This window comes from Neoarius graeffei, chromosome 22 (assembly GCF_027579695.1).
Source record: "Neoarius graeffei isolate fNeoGra1 chromosome 22, fNeoGra1.pri, whole genome shotgun sequence".
NCBI lineage: Eukaryota > Metazoa > Chordata > Actinopteri > Siluriformes > Ariidae > Neoarius > Neoarius graeffei.
Genome location: NC_083590.1, coordinates 3,835,535 through 3,849,804, shown reverse-complemented (window position 1 = coordinate 3,849,804; position 14,270 = coordinate 3,835,535). Strand labels below are relative to the sequence as shown.

The following is a 14,270-nucleotide window of genomic DNA, read 5'->3' as shown; positions in this document are numbered from 1 at the left end:
TAATCTAATCCTGTAGATAATAACAGCAGAGAGGTTTATAATACCAGAGCGTCAGTGTCAGTCATGGTGTTGGGTTTGATCTTACCCTGTATCTGTGATGAAGATCTTTTCTCTTCTGTCTCCTGCCTTCTGTAAAACACTGGGAACAAAAATAGTTTCTGTTAAAGACAAGAACTTTAATCCCTTTAAGACTACAATCTAAACTATAGCGCTAATTCTACTGCAGTTATTCTTTGAGTGCAGTAACATTTTGAGAGCACAGTGCTCAATACAACATGACAAAAATATTGATTGAACTGGAGAAAAAATATCTGCCCGGTTTTAATTTGAGTTTTTCTCGTTTTTCCTTCCTATAAGGTCATTAGGGATGGAACAGAATATCACCATCACGCAGAATGAACAGATCGTGTGTTTTAAATGGATCCTAAAGCAGATGTGTATTTTTAGGAAAGCCGGCCAGACATCAGCGGTTTCAGAGTTTAGGGGAATAAAAGGGTCCGAGGCGGAGAATAGGAGGGTATATAATTAAAAAGGCTGAAGCCCTTCACCGTGAACCAAAGGTGAGAAAAATGGAAAACTGGGTTTATCTGAGACACAGTTAAGACATTTGGGGAGGAATTTCCAATTTATTGTAAACAGCAAAATAGCCTGAAGTGATGGGAATCAATATTAAACATTTAACAGAACTGCCATATAGTAATGAATCAAAAAGAAATTTGACAATACAAAACTTTATATATTTTTGTTTACAAAATCAAGTAACAGTTACAATAACTTGATCTTGTAAACATCAAAAATATAATTTTTGTTTAGTCAAATTTCTTTTTGATTCATTATTCAATTTCTGAACATTCTGAGAATTGATCTAATCCTAAAGCTTTTAGAACAGTGTGTAGTGAAATCAGGTACTGAACCTGATTCAGGTTTTTATATGTTCCATCTTCCCCTTTATCCTTCTTTTCTTTGAAAGGAACCGCTCTCTTGCCTTTTATATAACATATATAAGCCTGTGATATCCCCTTTATATTAAGGAGGTTCAGAGTTCAAAAGATTTTTCAGATATTTTGAAAAAATATATGAATTAATTTATCACAGTATTTTTATTTGGCATTGCACTATAAGTTATAATAAGTGAATCTATATTCATCTGATAACGAGTCACAGTTCCTGCAACTGGACAAAAACAAATGCGTATAAACTCATATTTATAATTTTAACGATTACCGTTAACATTAACCGCATGACAGACGTCGAGTCTCGATATGTGACTCCCCTCCAAGGATACACTGCATTCCATCACAAGTCAAAATGTAAACAATGTCAATGTGCCGAGTGGGCGGGTTTAACCCAAAACTGGCCGTATACAATAATGGGATAACAATTGAGTAATTTAATATTTAGCTGACCAGCATTTCTACATTGACCCATACATAGACGTATTTGGGGTGGATCCAAGAAAATGAGGGGGTTCAACCCAGTCAGGCCAGGGGTCCGGGGGGCTGCCAGAGTCCCCTGGATACTCTGCAGTCTTTAAATGTCCAGAGATGCATTTTGAGCTGTCAGAGACATGGTGTAAATGAAATCTCTTAAAGAAAATGACCATAATCAAAAATATTTAAAAACTAGGAACTTTCAAAATCATTTTATTAGTCACTGAAAATGATATTGTCAGAGTTGGGTCATTCCATGTCAAATCTCCGATTGCTCGCACTTGACCATCGCAGATTTGGCTGAAAAAATTCCAGGAGGTTCACACACTTCCCAATAGGAAAAGTCCCAAATTTTAGCTCCCAATTCCTTATAGTTTTGTCATAAAAAATATTTTTGCAACTAACCTCGGACCCGTTTTGAGCAGTTTGTTGGGCAGCCACTTTGAGATTGCTGTATCTAGAAGAGTATTTAAGCTAGGTCCTTCAAATTTTCAAGGGTTAAAATCTGGCACCAGTACTTGTAGAATATGGACTTTTACATGTGCGCTTTTGGTTTATCATAGAATTCTGGGGGCTTGAATTTGCTCCGAAATTCTACACTACGCTCTGTGGCAGCATATTTGAAGAACTGTGGAAAGTACAATTTCAAAGACAGAGGCTTGATATTGCACATACACCTTCCCATATATACTGTGTACTTTGTATTCTAAAACTGTCCCTCTAATGAGCGGTTTGGAAGATCTCATCTCATCATCTCTAGCTGCTTTATCCTGTTCTACAGGGTCGCAGGCGAGCTGGATCCTATCCCAGCTGACTACGGGCGAAAGGCGGGGTACACCCTGGACAAGTCGCCAGGTCATCACAGGGCTGACACATAGACACAGACAACCATTCACACTCACATTCACACCTACGGTCAATTTAGAGTCACCAGTTAACCTAACCTGCATGTCTTTGGACTGTGGGGGAAACCGGAGCACCTGGAGGAAACCCACGCGGACATGGGGAGAACATGCAAACTCTGCACAGAAAGGCCCTCGCCGGCCACGGGGCTCGAACACAGAACCTTCTTGCTGTGAGGTGACAGCGCTAACCACTACACCACCGTTCTGCCCCTGGTTTGGAAGATATTAAAGTTTAAAAATGGAAAAAATTAATTTGGTGACTTTTTTGGAATGTTATAGCAAAAAAATGAACGCATCCACCAACATAAAATTGACTGTTTTAGAAAGATTAGATGTCTGTTTTTAACATATCCAAAATTTGTGATGGTGTTCTGCCTTATTTTTGCAAAATGAATTTTTGAAAATGTGGTGTTTGCATACACGCACAGCATTCATGGCCTATGAAAGCATTTTCAAATGCTAACAAAATGCCCTGAATTTATGACACACAGCTTAAACTCAAAAAAATGCTTCATTTGGTTCATGGTAAACTATACCTGAAGGATAACCTATATGCAACCTTTAGATCTTGAAATATTGAAGCTCCACAGTACGCCTCATAATGCACCAAATGTTGTAAATGGGAGACAGGTCTGGACTGCAGGCAGGCCAGTTTAGCACCTGGACTCTTTTACTACAGAGCCATGCAGCTTTAATATGGGCAGAAAGCGGTTTGGCGTTGTCTTGCTGAAAGAAAGAAGGCCTTCCCTGAAAAAGATTTTGTCTGGATGGCTCGTGCAGGGATTGGCCAAAAATGTCTCACACAACAGAAAATAGTTCCACCATCGATTAAGCAATGAATCTCATGATGTCAAAAATTAACCCTCAGGGGTCGAGAGCTTTTCCAGCGATGTTTGTCAGGTTTAGAATGAGTAGGTCATGTATTTAGATAAATTTGAGACTTTTTATCAAACAAGCATGATAAACATATTGAGAAAAACTTTATACTTTACACTTTCCTCTGTGCCCACTGACAAATAATATTATAGTATTTAAATTACCCAGATTAGACGAAATATAAAACTTGTCACCTTCCTCAGTCACACCGGAGTCGGAGTGCGCACTTACGCATTCATAAAAGACTGTTCCCATGGTAACGACATGATAATCACTTTCACTCTTTCCGTTTCGATTGGTTTCTCTTTCGTGGTGGGAACGCCCACCGTAAACAGAATAAAATCTGTCAGACAAAGTTTAAGCAATTTGGAAGTAAAACTTATTGCAAGATGACACACAGTTTTTATGCACTTCAGGTGATTCAGGACAGCGATTCAATTCAATCTTGAACTGCAATGCGGTGCATTTTTTTTTTTAACTTCGACTCGATCCAGCCAAAGATAAACACGATTAAGTGTGAATATTTCTTCTATTTCTATTGAGCAGATTGGTTGATATGCGTGTGCTCTCACGGATTATATGCGCTTCGGATGATTCAGGACAGCGATTCAATTCGTGATTCATTTCATGATTCAGGACAGAGATTCAATTCAATCTTGAACTGCAACGCGGTGCCTTTGTTTGTATTTTTTTTACTTTGACTCGATCCAGCCAAAGATAAACTCCAGTAAGTCTAAATATTTCTATTTCTGATGAGCAGATCGGTTGATATGCGTGCGCTCTAGTGCAAACACAGGGAACATGACTGAGCAATTATTCCAGAGTTAAAAGTATTTTCCTCAAAAATAGTTAATTTTGCTCTTTTTTGAGTTTAGAGAGTAAAATTTGGAGTTGGAGCAACAGAATAATTGTGTAACAGAGCTGATTGTGGCTATGAACTGAGTAAAATAGTACAAAAGTTAATTTCAAGACACTGAATCGAGTCAAACACCAAAATAAAGTCAAACACCAGATAAATGAAGATGTTGTAAAAGCAGCTTTAGAACTGTGTTGGATCATTAAATCAAAACAGCTGCTAATGTCAGTGTAGCACAGCCTGTAACTGTGACTTTAACTCTGAGAATTATGGGATGTTACCTGTGTACAGGTGAGGAGTCTCTATTTTTAAACTCCCAAGGAGGCTCCATAGACCGATCGCTCTTCATGGAGACACAGCTGGGTTCTGGGGAGTCTGATCTCTTTCTCTGGAGTTCACTGTTCAACATTACAGACAGTCCTTTATATAAAACATTTACACTGCTTATTACTAATTATTATTGGTTATTTAAATGATTCTGTGAGCCATTACTATCACTGTCACATGCAGATGAATTTACTTCCTTATCCTGTCCGTGACACTGTGAAACACTGACCTGCACAGCTACTGATATTAATTACTCTAAAATGTTTACTGAAGGGGCGGCACGGTGGTGTAGTGGTTAGCGCTGTCGCCTCACAGCAAGAAGGTCCTGGGTTCGAGCCCCGGGGCCGGCGAGGGCCTTTCTGTGTGGAGTTTGCATGTTCTCCCCGTGTCCGCGTGGGTTTCCTCCGGGTGCTCCGGTTTCCCCCACAGTCCAAAGACATGCAGGTTAGGTTAACTGGTGACTCTAAATTGAGCGTAGGTGTGAATGTGAGTGTGAATGGTTGTCTGTGTCTATGTGTCAGCCCTGTGATGACCTGGTGACTTGTCCAGGGTGTACCCCGCCTTTCGCCCGTAGTCAGCTGGGATAGGCTCCAGCTTGCCTGCGACCCTGTAGAAGGATAAAGCGGCTAGAGATAATGAGATGAGATGTTTACTGAAGGTACTGCAGCAGCATTTGGACCGAATTAAAGTTTAACAAACTGATAAATATCAAAACTCTGCTCATGATCTGGCCTGGATACAGGAATGTGTAACACGGCCTTTCACTCTGCAGTGACTTTAACTCTGAGAATTATGGGATGTTACCTGTGTACAGGTGAGGAGTCTCTATTTTTAAACTGCAAAGGAGGATCCATAGACCGATCGCTCTTCATGGAGACACAGCTGGGTTCTGGGGAGTCTGATCTCTTTCTCTGGAGTTCACTGTTCAACATTACAGAGGAGGCATGAGACAGAATTTCATCATCTCAAACATCACAATACAAAATACAGGGAGAGACGAATCTCCTGCTCATATCATGCATCACGAGATTTCTGTTGAATATTCTTTATTCAACCGAATCAAGGGCTTCACGGGGGGGGGGGGGGGCTTCTGTCAGTAAACCCGCTGAGAACAACCAGACTACAAACATGGACTCTGAACTACAACTCCCAAGAAACACAGCACCCTCTGTCACCAGCTTATTGATGACAGCTGTCACTCATCGCACTAATTGCCAGTCACGCTATTTAAGCTCTTCACTCACTCAGCTCCAGTGCGAAGTATTGTTCTTTGTTTCTCCAGTTCATACCAAGCCTTTCACACTCTGTCTGCCTCTCGTTATTCTGACCTCCGTTTATTCTCTTCGTTTACGTTTCAGTCTTAGTCTTGCCCCATTACTCTGTTTGCTGATTGACTGACACACGTTTGGTTTCTGTCCACGCTTCCTGTCTCACGATTTAGCTTTGCCAACAGTTCACATCCTGGTCTCCTTTGCACATAAATCTGTAAGTGCATGCACTCTGACACAGGGGAGGCAGAGCCTCACCCATCATGCTCCAATGAACACAGACGACATGAATGTAAAATAATATTTCATAAATCATGATTCTTCTCCTTGATCTGTGTTCTAAATGTCATTTCTGTATGATGCAGATTGTTTTTATTGTCAAAATTGCTGACTGGCGGAACTCAGCAGCAAGTACACGCAAGGTACAGAGAGGTGCGGCGGCGGTGAGCTCTGCCTCTCCTCTGATTGCACGATCCTATTGAAACCGAGCTGAGCGCAGGTAATAAACGCATGCCTGTTACCATTTCTGTAAATATCGCTAATATAATGTTCGTACACCCCTTCTTTGTGCGTCCTCACTTTCCATAGTCTAGGTAACTTACCGTATTTCACAGATGTGCAAAAGACATTGAGGCTTGTTGCACTCGACATAAAACTGCAATGAAAAAGTACGAGGTGAGGCAGCTATTACCTCTGCTGCACTGAGGAGGGCGTGCGCGAGCCCAAGTAACGATGACGCTCCCTCTCCTCCTACTGTAAGCTAGCTCGAGCAAAATTTGACAGTCACACAAATACAAATATATGACAGTTACAACTTTTTATTCCTCTGCTTTCATTTATTTTAAATGTCCCTGCACCATATGGACACCAAAAATGGAACATACAAGATCTAACCTTCAAAATTGGACTTTCAAACTACAACCCCAATTCCAAAAAGTTGGGACGCTGCATAAACTGGAAATAAAAAGAGAATACCATGATAGCCAAATCTCTGAAACCCTATTTTTCATTGAAAATAGTACAAAGACAACATATCAAAATGTTGAAACTGCGAAATTTTGTTGTTTTTTGAAATTTAGAATTTGATGTCAGCAGCACATTTCAAAAAAATTGGAACGGGGCGTGTTTACCACGCTGTTGCATCACCTCTACTTTTAACAACACTAAACGTTTGGGAACTGAGGAGACCAATTGCTGGAGTTTTGAAAGAGAAATGTTGTCCCATTCTTGCCTGATATACAATTTCCGTTCGGGGTCTGCTTTGTCGTATTTTGCACTTCATAATGCACCAAATGTTTTAAATTGGAGACAGGTCTGGACTGCAGGCAGGCCAGTTTAGCACCTGGACTCTTTTAGTATGGAGCCATGCAGTTTATTATGTGCAGAAAGTGGTTTGGTGTTGTCTTGCTGAAAGAAAGAAGGCCTTCCCTGAAAAAGATTTTGTCTGGATGGCTCGTGCAGGGATTGGCCAAAGATGGCTCACACAACAGAAAATAGTTCCACCATTGATTAAGCAATGTATCTCATGACATCAAAAATTAACCCTCAGGGGTCGAGAGCTTCGGCGGCAATGTCCGTCAGGTTTAGAATGAGTAGGTCATGTATTTAGATAAAAACTCTCAAAGATATTTATCATACAAGCATGATAAACATATTGAGAGAAACTTTATACTTTACACTTTTCTCTGTGCCCACTGACAAATAATATTATAGTATTTAAATTACCAAAATTAGATGAAACATAAAACTTGTCACCTTCCTCAGTCACACTGGAGTCGGAGCGCGGAGCGTGCACTTACGCATTCATAAAAGATTGTTCCCATGGTAACGGCATGATAATCACTTTCACTCTTTCCGTTTCAATTGGTTTCTCTTTCGTGGTAGGAACGCCCACCGTAAACAGAATAAAATCTGTCAGCCAAAGTTTAAGCAATTTGGAAGTAAAACTTGTTGCAAGATGGCACACAGATTTTATGCACTTCGGGTGATTCAGGACAGCGATTCAATTCAATCTTGAACTGCAACGCGGTACCTTTGTTTGTATTTTTTTTACTTCGACTCGATCCAGCCAAAGATAAACTCCAGTAAGTCTAAATATTTCCATTTCTGATGAGCAGATCGGTTGATATGCGTGCGCTCTAGTGCAAACACAGGGAACATGACTGAGCAATTATTCCAGAGTTAAAAGTATTTTCCTCAAAAATAGTTAATTTTACTCTATTTTGAGTTTAGAGAGTAAAATTTGGAGTTGGAGCAAAATTTCAGAATAATTGCGTAACAGAGCTGATTGTGGCTCTGAACTGAGTAAAATAGTACAAGAGTTAATTTCAAGACACTGAATCGAGTCAAACACCAAAATAAAGTCAAACACCAGATAAATGAAGATGTTGTAAAAGCAGCTTTAGAACTGTGTTGGATCATTAAATCAAAACAGCTGCTAATGTCAGTGTAGCACAGCCTGTAACTGTGACTTTAACTCTGAGAATAATGGGATGTTACCTGTGTACAGGTGAGGAGTCTCTATTTTTAAACTCCAAAGGAGGCTCCATAGACCGATTGCTCTTCATGGAGACACAGCTGGGTTCTGGGGAGTCTGATCTCTTTCTCTGGAGTTCACTGTTCAACATTACAGAGGAGGCATGAGACAGAATTTCATCATCTCAAACATCACAATACAAAATACAGGGAGAGACGAATCTCCTGCTCATATCATGCATCACGAGATTTCTGCTGAATATTCTTTATGAGCTCTACCTCTTCTTACACACTAGATGGCAGCACCAGAGGTCGCAGCCCACAGAGTTCTCATCTCATCTCATTATCTGTAGCCGCTTTATCCTGTTCTACAGGGTCGCAGGCAAGCTGGAGCCTATCCCAGCTGACTACGGGCGAAAGGCGGAGTACACCCTGGACAAGTCGCCAGGTCATCACAGGGCTGACACATAGACACAGACAACCATTCACACTCACATTCACACCTACGGTCAATTTAGAGTCACCATTTACCCTAACCTGCATGTCTTTGGACTGTGGGGGAAACCGGAGCACCCGGAGGAAACCCACGCGGACACGGGGAGAACATGCAAACTCCGCACAGAAAGGCCCTCACCGGCCATGGGGCCGGCAGAGTTATAGAGGGAAACCTCACTGCCTCAAAGCACGCTGACTTAACAGTCCAAAAAGTGAAGCTGATCAGAAAGAAGTGTTCTGGCACACGGGTCGACAGCGGGCCCACAGCCTCGTTTCATTCGGCCCGCGTGAACTTGGAAAAAATAATACTGAAACAGCCTGTAGAACACGCCTGCTGAACATTTTCACACGATCCAGAACTCACAGCAGATCTGTAGTGGAGCCATCTGAAGGTAGTTACAGTAAACCGCTGTAGATACAGACGTGCACTCCAGTTTCTATCACAGCTGGATTGACTACAGTCTGAAATGCAGGTTAAAATAAACACCTGGATTTGACACAGAATCTGAGTTTAACGCCCCAACTGGAGTGAGACTGCAGTGGTTCGATTTGCTGCCATTACAAATCAAAATAAACGTTTTACACTTTAAAATGTAGTGTTCTGTGTCAACACCGTCTCATCAGTCTGGTCTTGGGAAGCCTGTACTGGGATACGATTCGTATCGTGGCTTTAATGTATCGTCTCATACGACTGCATTTTTAATTTCATCAGAACATAATTTTACTGGGCACGGTGGTGTAGTGGTTAGCACTGTCGCCTCACAGCAAGAAGGTCCGAGTTCGAGCCCCATGGCCGGCAAGGGCCTTTCTGTGCGGAGTTTGCATGTTCTCCCCGTGTCCGCGTGGGTTTCCTCCGGGTGCTCCGGTTTCCCCCACAGTCCAAAGACATGCAGGTTAGGTTAACTGGTGACTCTAAATTGAGCGTAGGTGTGAATGTGAGTGTGAATGGTTGTCTCTGTCTATGTGTCAGCCCTGTGATGACCTGGCGACTTGTCCAGGGTGTACCCCGCCTTTTGCCCGTAGTCAGCTGGGATAGGCTCCAGCTCGCCTGCGACCCTGTAGAACAGGATAAAGCAGCTACAGATAATGAAATGAGATGAGATAATTTTACTGACAGTGAACAGAATCTGGCATTTTTTCAAGTGGTGACTGTTAACTTTTCATTCTTAGTATAAATTTTTGTTCAGTTAATCTTTTCATATAAACTCATTACATATTTCAGATCTGAACAGTTAATGACTAAAATATTAGAACATGACAGTTTACCGCTTTTCTGAGGGTGGGGTCACATTATCTGTGTCCAGATCACAGCTCTCCATTTTTGAAAATAAGCGTACGGACACAACTCATGGACTCACTGCTGATTCCTGAAGACGCGGATCTCTTGAATTACTCATGAGTTGAATAAATGAGGCTCCTAAAAATCAGAAAAAACCCAACAACAAATATGCTGTTAAAACTGGAGAAAACAATCCCTTCATATCTAATGAACTGCACGTGTGAAAAGATCCAAACTTAAGAATCAGGAGGATTCACAGTGAAAGAAGTTTTAAAGATCATACAGCAGTGTTATGTCACGTTAGATGCAGAAGACAAGTCTCCGTGTCCATCTACACAGGAGATGAGGTGGACAGTTCAGTAATCAGGGGAGGGAGACCTCTGCTGGAAGGCAGGAGAAACAGTTTGAAGTGGAAGCAGGTCAGCTGTGATGCCTTCACTAAAAAAGCTGAACCAGAAGGTGGCGAAAATCATTTGCGGTTGATAGAAAAGCTACTTTAAATCTCATCCTACTTTCTCTTTCCCAGCATTAAATGAGTTTTTAGTTTGAATAATTTCTGATCCAGAAGTCAGTCAGTCTGAAGTCAGTTGGACTAAACGGACATGATTTCTGCCAGCCTAAAGTAGAGGAGTGTGATATGACTGTTTTAGACCGTGAACAATCCATGATCTGTTTTTATTGAGGGATCACATGGACCGTGATACTGAATATATTTTGTCAGTTGTGCTGAAAATGCTTAGACATGGCACCTTGTTTTATGAACCAGACTTTACTCTGTTCATTAGTCCAGCTCATGGTCTCCCTGAAAGACACAGGAACGAACCAATAAGAACCCAGAGTAAGCAGTTCCTTGGCCTCCAGTTCCTCGTTTTGTTTGGGAACGGCGTGGCCAAAAACACAGAGAACCTGGTGCCGAAAAAATTCCACATCAGTGAAATGGAAAATGCTGGAATTTACACAACAGACACGGTGAAAACAACAGGTGTTTGAAAAATATGCAAAAGCAAGAAAGCTGTGTACAGACACTCCTTATGAGAATACACTGATCACTGATGCCATGACATTGGACACTGCACCTGCACCGACCCATTCAGCAACTTCTAAATATCACTGATCCTCATTACGACTGACTGACTGAGTCTCAAATATTTTTCTAACATCTCCATTCCTCAGCTGAACACAGAATGGCAAGAAAAGTACCATAAAAACACACAATAAGACAAATATCCTGTTTAAAAGTAATTGAATATAAATGTAAACAAACTCAGCTGAAGTGTTCTGGATTTACATATTTATCATAAAGGGGAGGCTGAAACAGATGCAAATACAGTTTGAAGCTGGAATGAAGAGACTGGCACCCAGATAAAAACTGTTCAAATACAGGCAAAGGTCAGACGGTCATCAAACATCAACACCGCGGCAGAATCCAAACTCAAGCAGCAGAATCAGAACACAGAAATAAAGGCTTGGTAAGTTCTGGGAGACGCACAAGTGGATGTGGGAATGGAGTCCTTAAATCAAGTTCAAGTTCTTTATTGTCATTGTTAAGGTACAATGAAATTTCTTTTCTGCTGGTCCCAAAGGTGCAAAAAGTTAAGGTGCAAAAGACAAAAAAACCACACACACACACACCTGACCGAGCAAGTACCTGAGAGCTAATAAAGGGGATAAATAAATATAATATATACAAAATGAGCATAAATACACTTAACAGAAACGATATGGAAATCCAGCAATATGTACAGGTTGTGGGTTGAATAGAAAAACAATGTATTGCACGTCATATCTCAGACTGTGGAGAGATCAGAGTTCAGCAAGTTTATTGCAGTTGGAAGGAAACTGTTTATAATTCCGTTGGTACGTGTTGATTTGATTGTGAGCCGGTGTGTGTGTGTGTGTGTGTGTGTGTTAGAGATCAGAAGTTAGCGTGACGCAAGTCCGTGTGTTTGTGGTGTGTTCTGGGAAACAGTTTCTTTTTAATCTGACACATATTTAACAGATAATACTCGAGCTAATGTAGATTTATATTGCATTTTTTTATTTGTTATCTTTATTTTCCTTTTAGGAATAATGGTTTACATTTTGCAGTGAAGTGCACTTTATTAAAATGTGTCTGAAAATGTGCTTTGGCCTCAGGTGTCTTATTCTTTTTCAGTGAAGTTATGTTTCCTTTTAAAGATATCGGCATTTTTTCACTCAGGGTCCACATTTCTGTTCCAAAATGGTCATTTTTTGAAAGTTTAGTTTTCAGATTTGTAGTCAGTGCATGTTGTTTCCACATATCTTAATATTACAGTGTGAAAGTTTCTTGAGGTATCCTCATCTGATTCAGAAGATATGGCCTGCTGATCAAGACTACTGTTTCAGTGAATTGGTGGGGGCTACAGAGACTACACCAGGGGATATTTTTTTTCCACAGAATAAAAAAAGAAAGATTTAAAAGGTATAACTAGATATATTTTATTGGAAATATTATGAAATACAATGTGTATGGCAATGAGCACAGAATCAAATCTCTTTTCTAATGAAGAAACACCTAACGAAGAATTGGGGGCTACGGAGACTACATTTCTCAATTAAACCACTCAGTGCAATTACTTCAAGTCTGTAATGACTAAAGGCATTTTTATACCTTTACTTCTCATGGTAATTATAAAAACATTACAGGAAATTCTTTAACCCTGATTAAACCCTGAGTTTAGAGAGTGCGACGGAGACTACACTGCTTTTTCCATTATCCCAGTGAACATTTTCAATGAACGCTGAAAGGTGTCGGTGTCTTACAGTCAACATGTTTTTTCTGTGCATTATTCCGACATATATAGCGATTGAAACTACCAAAATGGATACCATTAAAAGAATCAGTGACTGAATTTTTAGGTTCCTTTTTGAGAACACTGACCAAAAACATCATTTGGCATAACGACGGACACATTATTAAAGAACTGCAAAATCTTTGCCAGGTGATAAATGACTCCTTTCTATGCATATATTAAATTAAGCAGAGATACGACATTATCATTTCATATTAATCTTACAGCACAAAATGCACTAGAAATGTGGGATTCTGTATGATGTTATATAGATCAGTGTACAGTGAAACAGTATAACATGCCAAAACAGCCCTAAAATGGACCAAAAAGGCATAAAAAAATGAAAGAATCAACATGGAAACAAAATTTAAAAAGTGTTCTCTGTGGTGATCCAATGACACGAATGTAAACATATAAGTTTAATACAAGAAACTTGATATTTTTTTTAAATCCACCTGCACATCTTATTTCTTCAAATGTGACCCTGAGTGAAAAAATGCCGTATATTTACATCAATGAGGAAATTAGTTTGTTTGCTCTGGAAAATAGTCTTAAAAACCAACATTAAAAAACAAAACCACCCCATGATAATATTGTTGATGATCCAGGCTGGAAAATCTTGATATATATTTTTGCCAGATCTCCCAGCCCAAAATTAACCACATTAAATGGCACTTTATTTAGTTTTACTGGTTTGATGATGACTGGAACTTCCCTTCCCCACATTTATAGCAGTGTAAATGACTAATCTGTGTGCAGGTCATTAAAAGTGCTGTAAGATGTCCTCCTCTTATTAGATTCCCTCACTGACTGAAACTCCTCCACTTCAGGAGCTTTTCACACACACTCCATTAAAGTCCCAGTAAACTTTACATCACCACATTATGGGATGAAGGGAAACAAAAATGCGTTCCAGTTAAACTCCCCCAAACTCTCTGAGTGTTTAATAGATGAGAAACTGGAGAGAGAAACTCGAATATAGAACACACAGCCGATAAACAGCAGCTTTACAGGGAAGATGATTTCAGTTCCGCAGTTTTACTGCTGTTTTTACACGAGCTCAGTCAAATACAACCACATTTCTCTCCAACACAGCACTTACTTTTACTCAGCACTCCATGCTGGGCTTCATTCATCTCACCGCTTCTGCCTGGAGTTGCAGTTTTTCTTTAGTTTTATTATTTTCTCCGAACAACAACAAAATGGTGTTTGTCTGATCACACACAGAGAAACCGGTTCTGCCAGTTTGACAGTGACTGAGAGGAACCACAGCACCGGTTGGAGCAGTGTTGGCAGATTGGGCGGTTTTGAATTCTACTTTGCGGGTGAAAAATGGCTTGGGCTGGTTGACAAAATTCGGGCGGGTTTGACGTTAGTTCGGCGGGTTTTTATCAGATGTTTATATAGTTTCACTCCCACTAGAAAGCAGAGATGGGAGAGAATGTAAACGCCTAAGCCGAATGATGTTCTTGAATATGGGAAGGAAATCCTCACTTTTTTTAATTGAAGTATATAAAACAGGTACAATCTAACAAATCCACAAAAA

The 14,270-nt window shown here is 40.3% G+C and overlaps 1 pseudogene; it reads right to left on the bottom strand.

Annotated features, from left to right (window-relative positions):
• Window positions 1-13,952, bottom strand: part of LOC132870544 (NLR family CARD domain-containing protein 3-like) — a 90,001-nt pseudogene extending 76,049 nt beyond the window's left edge.
• Between the last annotated feature and the right edge of the window lie 318 nt (window positions 13,953-14,270).